This window comes from Solanum dulcamara, chromosome 1, assembly GCF_947179165.1.
Source record: "Solanum dulcamara chromosome 1, daSolDulc1.2, whole genome shotgun sequence".
NCBI classification, from domain to species: Eukaryota; Viridiplantae; Streptophyta; class Magnoliopsida; order Solanales; family Solanaceae; genus Solanum; species Solanum dulcamara.
In genome coordinates, this window is record NC_077237.1 from 59,756,413 (window position 1) to 59,777,362 (window position 20,950).

A 20,950-nucleotide genomic window follows, 5' to 3' on the forward strand; every position below is an offset into this window, starting at 1 on the left:
GGAGCTACGACTTTCGAAATGGAATTCTGTCAGTTCCATCATCTTTGGAATGTAGAATTTGATCTAGAAGTATTGTCATTTTCAGTTTCATAGTTGATATGTGGAGTTGAGCCCTTGTGTTGAAAGTTTAAGTGAATTAAGGCTAAGGTTTGACTTTGGTGAATATTTGGAGTTTCGATGTTTGAATTGGAATTTTGCCAATTCCAATAGCTTCAAAATGTGACTTTTGGGTTAGTAAGAGTATTGGCTTAGGTTTTGAGGTATTTAGATGAGTTTTGGTGTTTTAAAAGTTGAAAGAATAAGATAGTTGACAAAAGCCAATATTTGGTGATAGGAAGCTCAGAATGGAATTTTGAGAGTTCTACTAGCTCCATAATATGATTTTTGGTCTAGATAGACTATTAGTTTATGTAATGACCCTCTAGGTCATTTTCCTTATACCGCTTTTGTTTCTTCATTTAGAGCGTTCCTATAGCGACCCTAGTCATTTATGACCTATTGGCGCCGGTAGTTCGATTACCTGGTCGTTCATTTGGATTTTGTGTAGGTTTCCGTATTGGAAGGCCTTTATAACTTAAAAAGTGATTTTCAAGTTAAAGTGCAAGATAACGGCCTTGAAATGGATTTCTGACAGTTCCATTAGCTCTGAAATGGCCAAATTAGGCTGGAAGCGTGGTTTACTCGAGTCCCGAGGTTTTCATTGTTAGTTTAAACCATTTTTAGCATTTTAGCTTTGAAAGCTAGCCAGCAATTGACTTTGGTCAACAATCTTGGAAAATGCGCTCGAATAAAAATTTTGACAAGGCAGCAAGCTCTGAAATGTTGAGTAAGATCGAGAATGACCTTTCATTCGACTCCTAAGGCTTTCAGACTCATTCTAAGACCCTCGGTGGAATTTTGTTAAAAATGACATTAAGAGTAGGACCTACATTCAGTCATAATGAATTGTATGGAAATTTCGACTATACCATTGAATCTGAAATGTCGAATTTAGTGGGGTGGCATAGTCCATTTGCATTTACGCTGTTCCGAACGAATTTCAGATAGCCCGTCGGAGAATAAAATGGTTCAGGTTCAAACCAACCCTATTCCCAAACTTTAAGGAGCTGTTTCTTGGTTATTTTTGAGTTGAGTTGAGTGATTCAAATGCCTAAATCGCATGGAATTTTGAGGATAACATCGTGGAGGTATCGAAATTTGTTTTTGGTGCATCATTCAAGGTAAATTCCCAATTTTTTCTTTTGATATAGACGTTTAGTTGGGGGGTTTATTGGAGATTTTGAGAATTTGATAAGTTGGTCGCTTTAGGTCCGAATTGGGTGATTCTTTGGACTATATTGTGTAATCTTTTGAGGTGATCTCTGTGGTGTGGTTGGAATCTTCAATTTGAGCTTCATTTAAGGAAAAATCATTATTTTTGTTGTTGCATTAGTTGATTTTCGGGCTAAAATATTGATGAAATTTGGAAAGTGATTTCTTTACCAATATAGGTCCGAATTTAGCGATTGAAAAGTCTAAATTGCAGGATTTTTTATAAGGATCGTTGAAGTGTGATTGCTTTCAGTTTTTAGGCTCCGTTTTTATTTCATAAATAGTTGTTGCCCTACACTTATTTTTCAAAATGAAATGTCTTTCCCGTTGAGCTGAATTCTATCGCTTCTGGGCCTCGAATTGTGCCCTAATTTCGGTACAACTTTGGGGAGCTATAAGAACCATTGTGTGGGGTTCATTCCAGAATTTTGGATGCGGGTCCCAATTTTCCCAATTTTGGCCCTAAAAATTGGTCCATTTCTATTTCTTGAGATTTTAGTGTCTAAATAACCGTAATAACGTTGTGATTCTATTTTTGACAGCGTGACAACATTTAGAGGACAAAAAGGAAAAGCTCTGGTAAATTTATTGAGAGCACGCGCGATCGGCCTACGGGTTGGCTACAACTTTCCTTTCTTCAAATTGAGCTAGATTGTGTGAAAACATGTTGAAATTGTTGAAATTTTGGGGTGGGCTAGCTTATTTATATGCCATAGGATAGAAATCATATCTTAGGTCCTATTTTGGATATATAAAGAATATGACCCTTATTGTTATTTGGTGGTTCTGTTACCGATTTATGTCTCATATTATTGGTACAATGATGTATGTTGGCCTTAGTGTAGGTTAGTGGAAACTTGCTTTAGATGTCTCAGTGTCGCTCCGATGGGCTTAGATCCATGTAGAATGGCATATCAGATTAGAGTGAAGTAGTTGGACCTTAGCTAGGCAGTAATTGTGCTCCCATGAACAACCTTATCCATAATTTCCTAAGTTTGCGACTTTCGAGATTCGTTGGTGTTCCTAGACCTTGTGTTTGACTTGTTTTGGTTTTGATTGAATCCTAAGTGTATATAATGAATTGATTATTTATGGAAGAAGATATATGGATGTTATAGTTTATATAATTGTGGCCTGGACTTGCTAAGGAAAGACAGCTTTGGGTGATTTACTAGGCATTTACTAGAAAAATGAGCTGGGTCGGCAGTTGGATTAGATACTTGCGTGGAGCTTTGGGGTACAGGCCATGGCTCTATGAACTCACTACTCATATAGAGCATCGGGGTATATGACCTCCCTCTACTGATTCATTATTTATAAAAGAGCTTGGAGATACAGGTGTTGCCTCTATTGAGTTGGCCATTTATGGTGAGTATCGGAGTTACAGGTGTCACGACCCAACCTAGGGCCTAGTCATAACACGACAATTAGAATCTCGAAGGAATCTAACCAAGCATCTTAGAATAAAATACATGAGCATACATAATATAAATGAAATAAGTAAATAAGATCAAAGATACAGAAGCATAGGCTCAAATAGAACATAAGTCTCAAAGTGGGAAAATAACAACATAGTCTCCAATGAACATCTAACATGCCTTTACTAGTCTAGATGGGGGCATAAGAAAATATCCTAGATCACTCAATATAAAATATAAAGAAGTCATAAACTTATAAGAATAAAATATCTCATCCTCGGAATATGAGAACTCACCAACAATATGAAAGTGCTAACTCTAGCCATGAGCGGAAGGAGGATGAATGTGATCGTCGGACCCTACATTATGATATAATGTAGGAAAAAATTATTCTTTAGTACATAAAATGCACTAAGTATGTGATAATATGCATGGGCAATAAACATAGGACACAGGCAATATGATCATGGATGCAAGACCAATATCATTAAAACATGAGTAAAGTCATGAAAATATTAAAACATTTATCTCATTGGTCAATGCATCAAATAATCATAATCATCATAAGAATTTACATATGTGGGAGATAACCGTAATCGACACTAAGACCATGCGAGCCATTACGTGGAATTAGATGATCCCCACATCGAGAAAGGGGAGACAACTTACCAAGGTAGGCTTCGCCCAATTATTATCATCATGTTCTATATGTGGATCCACTAGCTAAGATATATTGGCAACCTACAGTGGTAATATAGTTTAAGAGATTAGAGTTTTCTACTAGGGCTTAGGTTGAGCCCCCACCTCAAAGTCCACTCAGTGCTAATTACATCATCCCACGGAATACATATCATGACATAGTCATAAATCATACTTGTAATAATCATAAACTTCTTCATAATCATAATTTATAAACTTGTTCATAGAAATATCTCATTATCATGTAATTCATGTAATGTTGGTGTAGGACTTCCACAAAATGTCTTTAGGGTCTTAAGTCACCTTCCTCATTAAGGATCTTAAGTCACCCTTTCAATAGAGTCTTGAGTCACCTTTCAAAGATCTTAAGTCACTCTTTCTCATAAACTTGCTTGAAACATCATTAAAACATTATTCATAAACTTCTTTGCATAAAGTATCTTAAAACTTGTTCATGAAGCTTTTATTGAAATAACTTAAAAATCATGATCATATCTCATAAATCATACTTGAAACTATCATAAATTAGGGGTCATTGAAATTCAACTTGAAATAATGCAATATGATGTCAATTATGCATAATTAGGCTAATAGCATTGAAACATATCATAATTCAGAAGACCCAAAGAAAATCATGCAATTAGTGCTTTTAATTAAAGAAATTACAATAGGAATTGAGAAGAATTCTTTTGGATTCCATGGGTGAAAGGTGTCCATGGATGAATCCCCACATACCTTGACTTTCATGAGCCCTAAATTGAATAGAGTGAAAGCTTCACCTTGAAGAACCCTTTTGAATTACTTGAGGGATAAGAAGACCTTGAGAGAAGGCTTTGGGGTTTTAAGAGTTATATTGAGAATGAGAGGGTTCGAATACTTTAGGGTAGTTAATAGTTAGGAATTTAGTCCCCAAAACCATCCACATTCATTAATGAAACATATGATAAAGACTAAAATAACCCTCATTAAAACTAAATCCGGAACCTAAACAGGCCTTCACCACGGAGAGTTAAGGTCACCACAGTCTGTGGTCCCCTCCGTGGTGAGGGACTTAGGATTTTCTGAAAGGGTTTTGGGAAGGCTTCCCACCACGAGACCCATGATGGCCCATTATGGTCACCACAGTCTGTGGTGTTCCTTTATGGTGGTTGCCTTGGACTTGCATCCTTGGGGTTTATAGGGAAGTTTCAGGACTTCCACCATGAAGACCTTCACAGTTTGTGGAGGTCATTACGGTCTTTTAACCTTGATCATGAAGAGGGTTCTAATGAGGACCTGCAGGTGGAGGTCACAATAGAACCCACCACGATCCGTGAAGGCAACTATGTCCCATGGTGGTGAGTCCAGGTCCTAACCTTGGAATAACTTCTGAGGGTCTCAAGGGAAGGTCACCACTATAGGCACCACAAGTCGTGGTGCTCACCATGGCTCATGATCCATTGTCGCGATCCCTTCCGTGCAGGATTAAGTTTTTAGAATCCTTACCACAGGGGCATATCACGAACCATGGTGATTACGACGACCCGTGATCGCCTTCGTGGTCATCATGTGCTATGAAAAAGCTGTATTTTCTAAAATTTCATCTTTTGTTCCTTGTTTTTCAACTTTCTAACTTTCGAGGTCTTACAACAGGCCGTGCCTCTACCACACTGTCAAATTAGATGAGTATCCAGGGTTATAGGCCCAACCTCAGTACCTAGGGCATTCACTCCTAGAGAACCTCCTATGCTCCTACCCTCTTAAGCATAGTCATTCTTTGTGTTCGGCGGGCTTATGGGGGTTCATTCAGGTTTTAATTTTAATTGCGCATGTGTGTCTTTATAGGGCTTATAGGATCCCAGTTCGGTGTACTTAGTGTATATCCTTTTGCTTATTTTAGCCTATCCTTATTATTGATACTTTTCCTTACCTTTGACATTATATTACTAGTTCTGCTGAGTTTATTCCTTTTTTTCATATTCCTTTTGACCTTCCTTGCTCAGTCAGACTATGATGCCTATTGAGTACCATATAATTTGGTACTCATACTATATTCTGCATCTTCCTTCATGATATTGGTCCAAGCAATATCTACCGCCATTGATAGATCGAGCTTCCTACAGTCAGATTACGTCATGACCCGAATCCAGGCCATGATGACGCCTACTATAACCCCCGAGTATGCAAGCCAAACCCAAGTCAAGCGAAAGCCAAACCTCAATTTAATTAAATAATTAATAACATAAGAAGGCAGAAGAAAGAATAATATAGAAAAATAAAATTCGGGCTAGGGTATAGATATGTAAATATAATACAAAATATACAAAAGGCCGATAGTGACCAAAAATGATGAACTGAAACTAGATCAACCCTAGATCTGGTGTTACCTATACAGGAACTACTGATTACAAAAGCTGACAATATATATATATATATATATATATATATATACAATACATATCTGACTATCCAAAAGTATAAGTGTAAGTTAGTACAAAAGAGGAAAAGTAGTAAGTCTCTGAACATCGGGAGGTCACCACAATCTGAATCTGGCACCGCTATGCGTGCGATATGGGTGGATCGAACTGGAAGCTGCATCAAAAAGATGCAAAAATGCAGTATGAATACCAAAACAATGGGGTACTCAGTAGGCATCATAGGACAACTGAGCTCAGAAAGAATAAATATATAATAAGCAGCATAATGATACTAATAATAACAAGGGAGAAGCATAAACTTCGATCTAGGATAGGGGTACGGGAAGATCATCTAATAGTCAAGTAAATCGAACTAGTCATGTAATCATATAAATAATCTCAACTCGTAAAATATCGAAAGAATGCACAAATGTAAGCCAGTAGTTATGGCTCAACATCCTCCAAAAGTATCGTAAAGCACTCGGAATAACCCTCCAGCTATCAATAAAAGGGGATACTGGGAATCATACTTCGAGCTCATCACTATAGAAATAATAACCCAAAATATGTATCAACGGGCTGCCTGGAATTTACACCTCGAGCTTATCAATTGAAATAAAGTGTAGCCCAAATTCAATAAAAGGGTAGCCCAAAATTATCCTCGAGCTCATCAACCATGAAATGCCAAAAATGAGATATCACTACATTTCCTTAAATTCCTTATATTTATTCATCCGTCGAAAGTCTTAATCTTATCATTTACTCTTTCTTTAAAAAGAGATTCATTTTAACACCGGCGGGGTAAATGAGACAAGTGGCATGTTAAAACTCATGTATCACTCACCTGAGACTCTGGTATACCAAGAGCATGGCTTTGGGCCCAACATTTCAATATCATGAGCAAACAAGGCACAATCATAAGCCAAAATCATAACAAGTAACCAACCGAAACCAACCAAGTCAAACAAGAGGCATCCTAAGTTCAAATCACCTACGAGCAAGTTCTAAGGATTCTAAACGACGTGAGCAAGTCAAGCTAGAACCTAGACTAAGGCTCCAATGGCTAAAACCCAAACTAGCTACTAATGATGAACATCGGCTCCAAAGTACTTAATCGGGTATCAACACCTAAATCAGCCACCTAATCACACATTACCACCTAAAATACATCACTTCCAACCAAGTCAAGTCTAACAAAAGGAAGTCATAACCTACCTCAAAGCCAAAATAGTACACGAATTGCTAAACCCGAGCTTTTCCCTTTGGGGCCCTCCAAAATAATGCCACTCTATTAAATTATAGAAGAACACATCAAAACAAAGCCAACGATACCCAGATTACTATAATTAAAACAGAACAAAATTGGGTCAAAATTTGACATTGGGACCGCACATGAAATCAACAAATCAACTCCGTCACAAGGTCCCAAATAACTCAAGAAACTTTTGCCCTAAAATTGGGTACATTCTGAGAACCAGAAGAGCTCAAACCACCCCACCAGTTACAAGCCCTAGAATAGCCAAAAATACATGGAAAAAGGGCAGTTTATCTCAAAGGAAGCCTTTGATCCTAATTATGAACGTACCAATGGATTCCCCATGAAACTCCACACAATTTAGCCTTTTGAATCACCCAAATCACCCAAATATAGAGAGAAAAATTGAGTTTGGAAGTTAGGGAAAATATGAAAAAGAGACCAAAAATAGGCCTCTGACATCGTTTAAGCGAACCCCCGGTATTTTCTTAAGCGGCCACCTCAAAGAGGTCGGCATTGCTTTAGCGACACCAAGTTGCTTAAGCAATTAGTCGCTTTAGCAATGGGTGGTTGCTGTAGCAACACCCGGCCCCATGTGTCCGGTCATTTTAGCGACCTCTTAGCCGCTGTAGCAACACTCGTTTTAGTGACCAGGAGTCTCTTTAGAGATTACATCAAATGCCTGCTAGTGCAAAATGAGCTTGACATGCCAAATTCTCTGATGGGGTGTTCCAGATTTGTTGGGAACCCTGTACGTGCAAATGAGATATGCTGCCCCACTAAATTTGGCATTCCGGACTCAATGAAGGTTTTAAAATTCCCATACATGGTCTTTTTACCAAAAAGTGGATTTCATAGCCAAGTACCATTTTCCACAATGGGTCTTGAGATTAGACTAAAAGCCTCAGGAAGCGGACAAAGGGTCATTCTAGAACAAACTTGACATTTTGGAATTAACCGCGCTGTTAAAATTTTTATCTAGCCAAAAATATTGACCAAAATCAACCTTAGGCTAATTTTCAAAGTCAAAAGCGCGAAATGGTTACAAACTCTTACTGATTGCCTTGATACTAGTACCAACAATGCTACTAGCCTAATTTGACCATCTAAAGCGTATTAAACCGTCAGAATTCAGTTCTGAGGTTGTTTACCATAAGTTATGGCTGTAGATATATTTTCAAGTTATAAAGGTTCTAAAATAAGAAAATGAGCCTAAAAATATTTTGGGCACCTCGAGAAACCGAACCAAAGATCATTCTAAAACAAACTTGGCAATCCAGAGCTAACCGCGTTGACAAAATTTTCATCCAAGCGAGTTTACTAAAAATGTTGACTGAAGTCAAACTTGGCTAAAACTTCAAAGTTAAAATGCCTAATTGCACAAACTTAAAATAAAGACTCCAAAACCCAACCCAACCTTCCTTCTAGACCATAATGACCCTTTTAAACCTGATGGAACTGACAAAATCTTTATCCGACATCAAAATCTCCGAAGGTTAACTCAAGTCAAATCTTTCAAGTCTTAAGCTTCATGAATGGCCAAACCTTCTAAAACTCAACCAAACACTTTTGGGGAGTATGCCACCCATCCCAACACCGCATAAAAGCGACGAAGACGCTATGAGAAGGAGTAAAATGGTAAAAATACACAAAAGCATGAAAATGACCTTGGAGGTCATTACAACATACACTACTAAAAGGACTTTCATCCTCAAAAGTCAAGGAAGAAAGGTACCTGATGGCTCAAAAAGATGAGGATATTGAGTCTACATGTCCTTCTCGGTCTCCCAAGTAGCCTCCATGATCAGACGATGCCTCCACTGGTCTTTCACTGAAGGAACTCTTTAGACCTTAACTTCCTAACTTGCATATCCACATTCATTAATGAAACATATGATAAAGACTAAAATAACCCTCATTAAAACTAAATCCGGAACCTAAACAGGCCTTCACCACGGAGAGTTAAGGTCACCACAGTCTGTGGTCCCCTCCGTGGTGAGGGACTTAGGATTTTCTGAAAGGGTTTTGGGAAGGCTTCCCACCACGAGACCCATGATGGCCCATTATGGTCACCACAGTCTGTGGTGTTCCTTTATGGTGGTTGCCTTGGACTTGCATCCTTGGGGTTTATAGGGAAGTTTCAGGACTTCCACCATGAAGACCTTCACAGTTTGTGGAGGTCATTACGGTCTTTTAACCTTGATCATGAAGAGGGTTCTAATGAGGACCTGCAGGTGGAGGTCACAATAGAACCCACCACGATCCGTGAAGGCAACTATGTCCCATGGTGGTGAGTCCAGGTCCTAACCTTGGAATAACTTCTGAGGGTCTCAAGGGAAGGTCACCACTATAGGCACCACAAGTCGTGGTGCTCACCATGGCTCATGATCCATTGTCGCGATCCCTTCCGTGCAGGATTAAGTTTTTAGAATCCTTACCACAGGGGCATATCACGAACCATGGTGATTACGACGACCCGTGATCGCCTTCGTGGTCATCATGTGCTATGAAAAAGCTGTATTTTCTGAAATTTCATCTTTTGTTCCTTGTTTTTCAACTTTCTAACTTTCGAGGTCTTACAACAGGTCGTGCCTCTACCACACTGTCAAATTAGATGAGTATCCAGGGTTATAGGCCCAACCTCAGTACCTAGGGCATTCACTCCTAGAGAACCTCCTATGCTCCTACCCTCTTAAGCATAGTCATTCTTTGTGTTCGGCGGGCTTATGGGGGTTCATTCGGGTTTTAATTTTAATTGCGCATGTGTGTCTTTATAGGGCTTATAGGATCCCAGTTCGGTGTACTTAGTGTATATCCTTTTGCTTATTTTAGCCTATCCTTATTATTGATACTTTTCCTTACCTTTGACATTATATTACTAGTTCTGCTGAGTTTATTCCTTTTTTTCATATTCCTTTTGACCTTCCTTGCTCAGTCAGACTATGATGCCTATTGAGTACCATATAATTTGGTACTCATACTATATTCTGCATCTTCCTTCATGATATTGGTCCAAGCAATATCTACCTCCATTGATAGATCGAGCTTCCTACAGTCAGATTACGTCATGACCCGAATCCAGGCCATGATGACGCCTACTATAACCCCCGAGTATGCAAGCCAAACCCAAGTCAAGCGAAAGCCAAACCTCAATTTAATTAAATAATTAATAACATAAGAAGGCAGAAGAAAGAATAATATAGAAAAATAAAATTCGGGCTAGGGTATAGATATGTAAATATAATACAAAATATACAAAAGGCCGATAGTGACCAAAAATGATGAACTGAAACTAGATCAACCCTAGATCTGGTGTTACCTATACAGGAACTACTGATTACAAAAGCTGACAATATATATATATATATATATATATATATATACAATACATATCTGACTATCCAAAAGTATAAGTGTAAGTTAGTACAAAAGAGGAAAAGTAGTAAGTCTCTGAACATCGGGAGGTCACCACAATCTGAATCTGGCACCGCTATGCGTGCGATATGGGTGGATCGAACTGGAAGCTGCATCAAAAAGATGCAAAAATGCAGTATGAATACCAAAACAATGGGGTACTCAGTAGGCATCATAGGACAACTGAGCTCAGAAAGAATAAATATATAATAAGCAGCATAATGATACTAATAATAACAAGGGAGAAGCATAAACTTCGATCTGGGATAGGGGTACGGGAAGATCATCTAATAGTCAAGTAAATCGAACTAGTCATGTAATCATATAAATAATCTCAACTCGTAAAATATCGAAAGAATGCACAAATGTAAGCCAGTAGTTATGGCTCAACATCCTCCAAAAGTATCGTAAAGCACTCGGAATAACCCTCCAGCTATCAATAAAAGGGGATACTGGGAATCATACTTCGAGCTCATCACTATAGAAATAATAACCCAAAATATGTATCAACGGGCTGCCTGGAATTTACACCTCGAGCTTATCAATTGAAATAAAGTGTAGCCCAAATTCAATAAAAGGGTAGCCCAAAATTATCCTCGAGCTCATCAACCATGAAATGCCAAAAATGAGATATCACTACATTTCCTTAAATTCCTTATATTTATTCATCCGTCGAAAGTCTTAATCTTATCATTTACTCTTTCTTTAAAAAGAGATTCATTTTAACACCGGCGGGGTAAATGAGACAAGTGGCATGTTAAAACTCATGTATCACTCACCTGAGACTCTGGTATACCAAGAGCATGGCTTTGGGCCCAACATTTCAATATCATGAGCAAACAAGGCACAATCATAAGCCAAAATCATAACAAGTAACCAACCGAAACCAACCAAGTCAAACAAGAGGCATCCTAAGTTCAAATCACCTACGAGCAAGTTCTAAGGATTCTAAACGACGTGAGCAAGTCAAGCTAGAACCTAGACTAAGGCTCCAATGGCTAAAACCCAAACTAGCTACTAATGATGAACATCGGCTCCAAAGTACTTAATCGGGTATCAACACCTAAATCAGCCACCTAATCACACATTACCACCTAAAATACATCACTTCCAACCAAGTCAAGTCTAACAAAAGGAAGTCATAACCTACCTCAAAGCCAAAATAGTACACGAATTGCTAAACCCGAGCTTTTCCCTTTGGGGCCCTCCAAAATAATGCCACTCTATTAAATTATAGAAGAACACATCAAAACAAAGCCAACGATACCCAGATTACTATAATTAAAACAGAACAAAATTGGGTCAAAATTTGACATTGGGACCGCACATGAAATCAACAAATCAACTCCGTCACAAGGTCCCAAATAACTCAAGAAACTTTTGCCCTAAAATTGGGTACATTCTGAGAACCAGAAGAGCTCAAACCACCCCACCAGTTACAAGCCCTAGAATAGCCAAAAATACATGGAAAAAGGGCAGTTTATCTCAAAGGAAGCCTTTGATCCTAATTATGAACGTACCAATGGATTCCCCATGAAACTCCACACAATTTAGCCTTTTGAATCACCCAAATCACCCAAATATAGAGAGAAAAATTGAGTTTGGAAGTTAGGGAAAATATGAAAAAGAGACCAAAAATAGGCCTCTGACATCGTTTAAGCGAACCCCCGGTATTTTCTTAAGCGGCCACCTCAAAGAGGTCGGCATTGCTTTAGCGACACCAAGTTGCTTAAGCAATTAGTCGCTTTAGCAATGGGTGGTTGCTGTAGCAACACCCGGCCCCATGTGTCCGGTCATTTTAGCGACCTCTTAGCCGCTGTAGCAACACTCGTTTTAGTGACCAGGAGTCTCTTTAGAGATTGCATCAAATGCCTGCTAGTGCAAAATGAGCTTGACATGCCAAATTCTCTGATGGGGTGTTCCAGATTTGTTGGGAACCCTGTACGTGCAAATGAGATATGCTGCCCCACTAAATTTGGCATTCCGGACTCAATGAAGGTTTTAAAATTCCCATACATGGTCTTTTTACCAAAAAGTGGATTTCATAGCCAAGTACCATTTTCCACAATGGGTCTTGAGATTAGAATAAAAGCCTCAGGAAGCGGACAAAGGGTCATTCTAGAACAAACTTGACATTTTGGAATTAACCGCGCTGTTAAAATTTTTATCTAGCCAAAAATATTGACCAAAATCAACCTTAGGCTAATTTTCAAAGTCAAAAGCGCGAAATGGTTACAAACTCTTACTGATTGCCTTGATACTAGTACCAACAATGCTACTAGCCTAATTTGACCATCTAAAGCGTATTAAACCGTCAGAATTCAGTTCTGAGGTTGTTTACCATAAGTTATGGCTGTAGATATATTTTCAAGTTATAAAGGTTCTAAAATAAGAAAATGAGCCTAAAAATATTTTGGGCACCTCGAGAAACCGAACCAAAGATCATTCTAAAACAAACTTGGCAATCCAGAGCTAACCGCGTTGACAAAATTTTCATCCAAGCGAGTTTACTAAAAATGTTGACTGAAGTCAAACTTGGCTAAAACTTCAAAGTTAAAATGCCTAATTGCACAAACTTAAAATAAAGACTCCAAAACCCAACCCAACCTTCCTTCTAGACCATAATGACCCTTTTAAACCTGATGGAACTGACAAAATCTTTATCCGACATCAAAATCTCCGAAGGTTAACTCAAGTCAAATCTTTCAAGTCTTAAGCTTCATGAATGGCCAAACCTTCTAAAACTCAACCAAACACTTTTGGGGAGTATGCCACCCATCCCAACACCGCATAAAAGCGACGAAGACGCTATGAGAAGGAGTAAAATGGTAAAAATACACAAAAGCATGAAAATGACCTTGGAGGTCATTACAACATACACTACTAAAAGGACTTTCATCCTCAAAAGTCAAGGAAGAAAGGTACCTGATGGCTCAAAAAGATGAGGATATTGAGTCTACATGTCCTTCTCGGTCTCCCAAGTAGCCTCCATGATCAGACGATGCCTCCACTGGTCTTTCACTGAAGGAACTCTTTAGACCTTAACTTCCTAACTTGCATATCCACATTCATTAATGAAACATATGATAAAGACTAAAATAACCCTCATTAAAACTAAATCCGGAACCTAAACAGGCCTTCACCACGGAGAGTTAAGGTCACCACAGTCTGTGGTCCCCTCCGTGGTGAGGGACTTAGGATTTTCTGAAAGGGTTTTGGGAAGGCTTCCCACCACGAGACCCATGATGGCCCATTATGGTCACCACAGTCTGTGGTGTTCCTTTATGGTGGTTGCCTTGGACTTGCATCCTTGGGGTTTATAGGGAAGTTTCAGGACTTCCACCATGAAGACCTTCACAGTTTGTGGAGGTCATTACGGTCTTTTAACCTTGATCATGAAGAGGGTTCTAATGAGGACCTGCAGGTGGAGGTCACAATAGAACCCACCACGATCCGTGAAGGCAACTATGTCCCATGGTGGTGAGTCCAGGTCCTAACCTTGGAATAACTTCTGAGGGTCTCAAGGGAAGGTCACCACTATAGGCACCACAAGTCGTGGTGCTCACCATGGCTCATGATCCATTGTCGCGATCTCTTCCGTGCAGGATTAAGTTTTTAGAATCCTTACCACAGGGGCATATCACGAACCATGGTGATTACGACGACCCGTGATCGCCTTCGTGGTCATCATGTGCTATGAAAAAGCTGTATTTTCTGAAATTTCATCTTTTGTTCCTTGTTTTTCAACTTTCTAACTTTCGAGGTCTTACAACAGGTCGTGCCTCTACCACACTGTCAAATTAGATGAGTATCCAGGGTTATAGGCCCAACCTCAGTACCTAGGGCATTCACTCCTAGAGAACCTCCTATGCTCCTACCCTCTTAAGCATAGTCATTCTTTGTGTTCGGCGGGCTTATGGGGGTTCATTCGGGTTTTAATTTTAATTGCGCATGTGTGTCTTTATAGGGCTTATAGGATCCCAGTTCGGTGTACTTAGTGTATATCCTTTTGCTTATTTTAGCCTATCCTTATTATTGATACTTTTCCTTACCTTTGACATTATATTACTAGTTCTGCTGAGTTTATTCCTTTTTTTCATATTCCTTTTGACCTTCCTTGCTCAGTCAGACTATGATGCCTATTGAGTACCATATAATTTGGTACTCATACTATATTCTGCATCTTCCTTCATGATATTGGTCCAAGCAATATCTACCTCCATTGATAGATCGAGCTTCCTACAGTCAGATTACGTCATGACCCGAATCCAGGCCATGATGACGCCTACTATAACCCCCGAGTATGCAAGCCAAACCCAAGTCAAGCGAAAGCCAAACCTCAATTTAATTAAATAATTAATAACATAAGAAGGCAGAAGAAAGAATAATATAGAAAAATAAAATTCGGGCTAGGGTATAGATATGTAAATATAATACAAAATATACAAAAGGCCGATAGTGACCAAAAATGATGAACTGAAACTAGATCAACCCTAGATCTGGTGTTACCTATACAGGAACTACTGATTACAAAAGCTGACAATATATATATATATATATATATATACAATACATATCTGACTATCCAAAAGTATAAGTGTAAGTTAGTACAAAAGAGGAAAAGTAGTAAGTCTCTGAACATCGGGAGGTCACCACAATCTGAATCTGGCACCGCTATGCGTGCGATATGGGTGGATCGAACTGGAAGCTGCATCAAAAAGATGCAAAAATGCAGTATGAATACCAAAACAATGGGGTACTCAGTAGGCATCATAGGACAACTGAGCTCAGAAAGAATAAATATATAATAAGCAGCATAATGATACTAATAATAACAAGGGAGAAGCATAAACTTCGATCTGGGATAGGGGTACGGGAAGATCATCTAATAGTCAAGTAAATCGAACTAGTCATGTAATCATATAAATAATCTCAACTCGTAAAATATCGAAAGAATGCACAAATGTAAGCCAGTAGTTATGGCTCAACATCCTCCAAAAGTATCGTAAAGCACTCGGAATAACCCTCCAGCTATCAATAAAAGGGGATACTGGGAATCATACTTCGAGCTCATCACTATAGAAATAATAACCCAAAATATGTATCAACGGGCTGCCTGGAATTTACACCTCGAGCTTATCAATTGAAATAAAGTGTAGCCCAAATTCAATAAAAGGGTAGCCCAAAATTATCCTCGAGCTCATCAACCATGAAATGCCAAAAATGAGATATCACTACATTTCCTTAAATTCCTTATATTTATTCATCCGTCGAAAGTCTTAATCTTATCATTTACTCTTTCTTTAAAAAGAGATTCATTTTAACACCGGCGGGGTAAATGAGACAAGTGGCATGTTAAAACTCATGTATCACTCACCTGAGACTCTGGTATACCAAGAGCATGGCTTTGGGCCCAACATTTCAATATCATGAGCAAACAAGGCACAATCATAAGCCAAAATCATAACAAGTAACCAACCGAAACCAACCAAGTCAAACAAGAGGCATCCTAAGTTCAAATCACCTACGAGCAAGTTCTAAGGATTCTAAACGACGTGAGCAAGTCAAGCTAGAACCTAGACTAAGGCTCCAATGGCTAAAACCCAAACTAGCTACTAATGATGAACATCGGCTCCAAAGTACTTAATCGGGTATCAACACCTAAATCAGCCACCTAATCACACATTACCACCTAAAATACATCACTTCCAACCAAGTCAAGTCTAACAAAAGGAAGTCATAACCTACCTCAAAGCCAAAATAGTACACGAATTGCTAAACCCGAGCTTTTCCCTTTGGGGCCCTCCAAAATAATGCCACTCTATTAAATTATAGAAGAACACATCAAAACAAAGCCAACGATACCCAGATTACTATAATTAAAACAGAACAAAATTGGGTCAAAATTTGACATTGGGACCGCACATGAAATCAACAAATCAACTCCGTCACAAGGTCCCAAATAACTCAAGAAACTTTTGCCCTAAAATTGGGTACATTCTGAGAACCAGAAGAGCTCAAACCACCCCACCAGTTACAAGCCCTAGAATAGCCAAAAATACATGGAAAAAGGGCAGTTTATCTCAAAGGAAGCCTTTGATCCTAATTATGAACGTACCAATGGATTCCCCATAAAACTCCACACAATTTAGCCTTTTGAATCACCCAAATCACCCAAATATAGAGAGAAAAATTGAGTTTGGAAGTTAGGGAAAATATGAAAAAGAGACCAAAAATAGGCCTCTGACATCGTTTAAGCGAACCCCCGGTATTTTCTTAAGCGGCCACCTCAAAGAGGTCGGCATTGCTTTAGCGACACCAAGTTGCTTAAGCAATTAGTCGCTTTAGCAATGGGTGGTTGCTGTAGCAACACCCGGCCCCATGTGTCCGGTCATTTTAGCGACCTCTTAGCCGCTGTAGCAACACTCGTTTTAGTGACCAGGAGTCTCTTTAGAGATTACATCAAATGCCTGCTAGTGCAAAATGAGCTTGACATGCCAAATTCTCTGATGGGGTGTTCCAGATTTGTTGGGAACCCTGTACGTGCAAATGAGATATGCTGCCCCACTAAATTTGGCATTCCGGACTCAATGAAGGTTTTAAAATTCCCATACATGGTCTTTTTACCAAAAAGTGGATTTCATAGCCAAGTACCATTTTCCACAATGGGTCTTGAGATTAGACTAAAAGCCTCAGGAAGCGGACAAAGGGTCATTCTAGAACAAACTTGACATTTTGGAATTAACCGCGCTGTTAAAATTTTTATCTAGCCAAAAATATTGACCAAAATCAACCTTAGGCTAATTTTCAAAGTCAAAAGCGCGAAATGGTTACAAACTCTTACTGATTGCCTTGATACTAGTACCAACAATGCTACTAGCCTAATTTGACCATCTAAAGCATATTAAACCGTCAGAATTCAGTTCTGAGGTTGTTTACCATAAGTTATGGCTGTAGATATATTTTCAAGTTATAAAGGTTCTAAAATAAGAAAATGAGCCTAAAAATATTTTGGGCACCTCGAGAAACCGAACCAAAGATCATTCTAAAACAAACTTGGCAATCCAGAGCTAACCGCGTTGACAAAATTTTCATCCAAGCGAGTTTACTAAAAATGTTGACTGAAGTCAAACTTGGCTAAAACTTCAAAGTTAAAATGCCTAATTGCACAAACTTAAAATAAAGACTCCAAAACCCAACCCAACCTTCCTTCTAGACCATAATGACCCTTTTAAACCTGATGGAACTGACAAAATCTTTATCCGACATCAAAATCTCCGAAGGTTAACTCAAGTCAAATCTTTCAAGTCTTAAGCTTCATGAATGGCCAAACCTTCTAAAACTCAACCAAACACTTTTGGGGAGTATGCCACCCATCCCAACACCGCATAAAAGCGACGAAGACGCTATGAGAAGGAGTAAAATGGTAAAAATACACAAAAGCATGAAAATGACCTTGGAGGTCATTACAACATACACTACTAAAAGGACTTTCATCCTCAAAAGTCAAGGAAGAAAGGTACCTGATGGCTCAAAAAGATGAGGATATTGAGTCTACATGTCCTTCTCGGTCTCCCAAGTAGCCTCCATGATCAGACGATGCCTCCACTGGTCTTTCACTGAAGGAACTCTTTAGACCTTAACTTCCTAACTTGCATATCCAAAATAGCCACAGGTTTTTCCTCAAAGGCTAACGACTTATCAAACTGAACCGAATCCCACTGAAGCACGTAAGACTCATCCGAGACATACTACCGTAGCATAAAAACATAGAACACAGGGTGAACACCTAAAAGTGATGGGGGAAAGGTGAACTCATAAGCTACCTCTCCTACCCATCCCTGAATCTCAAAAGGGCCAATAAAACTAGGGCTAATCTTACCCCTCCTCCTGAATCTCATAACACCCTTTATAGGAGACACTCGCAGAAATACACAATCTCCAACCATAAACTACAAAGGCCGCACCCTCTGATCAGCAAACTCTTCTGCCTATTCTGGGCAGTACGGAGCCTCTTCTGAATCATATGAACTATATCCATCGAATCAAGCAGTAAATCGGTTCCCCAAGGCCTAATCTCAAAGGCATCAAGCCAACCTATTAGGGAACGACATCTCCTACCATACAATGCCTCAAAGGAAGCCATCTTAATGCTCGAATGGTAGTTATTATTATATGCCAAATTTGCCAAAGTTGATCCCACTGACCCCCAAAATCAATAACATAGGCCTTTAGCATATCTTCCAAGACCTAAATGGTCCAATATGACTGACCATCAGTCTGAGGGTGGAAAGTTGTACTAAGATCAACCCGGGTACCTAACTCTCTTTGTATAGTCCCCAAGAAATGCGAAGTGAACTAGGTACCCCGGTCTAAAATGATAGATACTGGAACCCTATGCAATTGGACCACCTCTCGAATGTAAATCTGAGCCAACCTCTGTGTAGTGTAGGTATTCTGGACAGGTGAAAAGTGAGCAGACTTGGTCAATCGATCTACAATGATCCAAATAGAATAAAAATCCTAGGACATACATGGTAAACCCACTACAAAGTCCATAGTTGTCCGCTCCCACTTCCACTTTGGAATAGGTAGTCGCTAGGTCAAACCACCTGGCCTTTGATGCTCAAACTTAACCTGCTGACAGTTCAAGCACTTAGCCATAAAATCTGCAATATCCCTCTTCATCTCGCACCACCAATAATATTGTCGTAGGTCATGATACATCTTCGCTGCACAGGGATGAATAGAATATCCAAAATAATGGGCCTTCTCAAGGATGAGCCAGACTAAATCTCCAACTCTAGGAACACAGATACGACCCTCAATCCTAAAAATGCCCTCTATATTTAAGGTTGCCTTCCTAGCCTCTCCACTGAGTACCTTATCACGAATTGCCCTCATGTGTTAGTCCTCAAACTGCTGTGCCCAAATTTGCTCCATCAAGCAAGACCTAGCCTTCCTGTCTCAAAAATATCAAGATGAACCATCTAGTTAGCTAAGGACTAAATATCTAAAGCTAAAGGCTGCTCCTCAACTGATAAGAATGCCAAACTCCACATAATCACCGCCATACATCTCAAAGCATCTGCTACTATATTTGCCTTGCCCAGGTGATAGAGAATAATGATGCCATAGTCCTTCAACAACTCCTACCACCTACGTTGTCTCAAATTAAGGTCTTTTTGGATGAATATGTATTGAAGACTACGGTGGTCAATGTAGATCTCACAATGGGCTCCATACAAATAATGCCTCCAGATCTTCAATGCGAAAACTACTACCGCCAACTCTAAATCATATGTGGGGTAGTTCCGCTCATGCACCTTTAGCTGCTTGGAAGTATATAGAATAACTCCACCCTACTGTATCAGAATGCAGTCCAAGCCAACACCTAAAGCATCATAATACACTATAAATCCCTATTTCTTAACAGGAAAAGTAAGAATCGAAGTTGAAGTCAACAAGGCCTTAAGCTTTAGAAAGCTCACCACACACTCATTAGACTGCTGGAAAGGAACATTTTTTTGAGTCAATCTGGTCAAAGGTGCTTCAATAGAAGAGAACCCCTCCACAAATCATCTGTAATTTCCTGCCAACCTAATGAAACTATAAAAATCAGTAGAAGAAGTGGGCCTAGCCCAATCATGAACTGCCACTATCTTCGCTGGATCTACCATAATCCTATTCCTAGATACCATAGCCCTAGGAATGCCAATGACTCAAGAAAAAATTCACAGTTAGTGAATTTGGCATACAATTGTTGATCCCGCAAGGTCTGAAGTGTTATCCTCAGGTGCTGCTCATTTTGCTCTCTACTCCTAGAGTAAACTAGCATGTGATCAATGAATACAATAGCAAAGGAGTCCAAGTAGGTACTGAACACATGGTTCATCAAATCCATAAATGTTGTGGGGGCATTAGTCGACTCGAAATACATGACTAAGAACTCATTATGCCCGTATCGAGTCCTAAAAGCAGTCTTGGGGATATCTGACTCCCTAATCCTCAACTACTAATACCCTGACCTCAAGTCTATCTTAGAGAACACTGCTGCACCCTAGAGATGGTCAAATAATTCATTAATCTGAGGGATTGGGTACCTATTCTTGATGGTCACCTTATTTATTTGTTTGTAATCAATACACATATGCAAGGTACCATTTTTCTTTTTCCCTAACAGAACAGGAGCACCTAGGGAGACATACTGGGCCTGATAAACCCCTTAATCAAGAGGTCCTAGAGCTATACCTTAAGCTCCCTCAACTCCACTAGAGCCATCCGGTATGGTGGAATAGAGACTACTGTGTACCCGACTCAACATTAATGCCGAAATCAATATCACGCTTGGAAGGAAGGATAAGTAGAGAAGTGGAAAGTACATCAAGGAACTCTCAAACCACTGGAATAGAATCAATAAAAGAAGTTTTAGCACTTGTGTCACAGACATAAGCAAT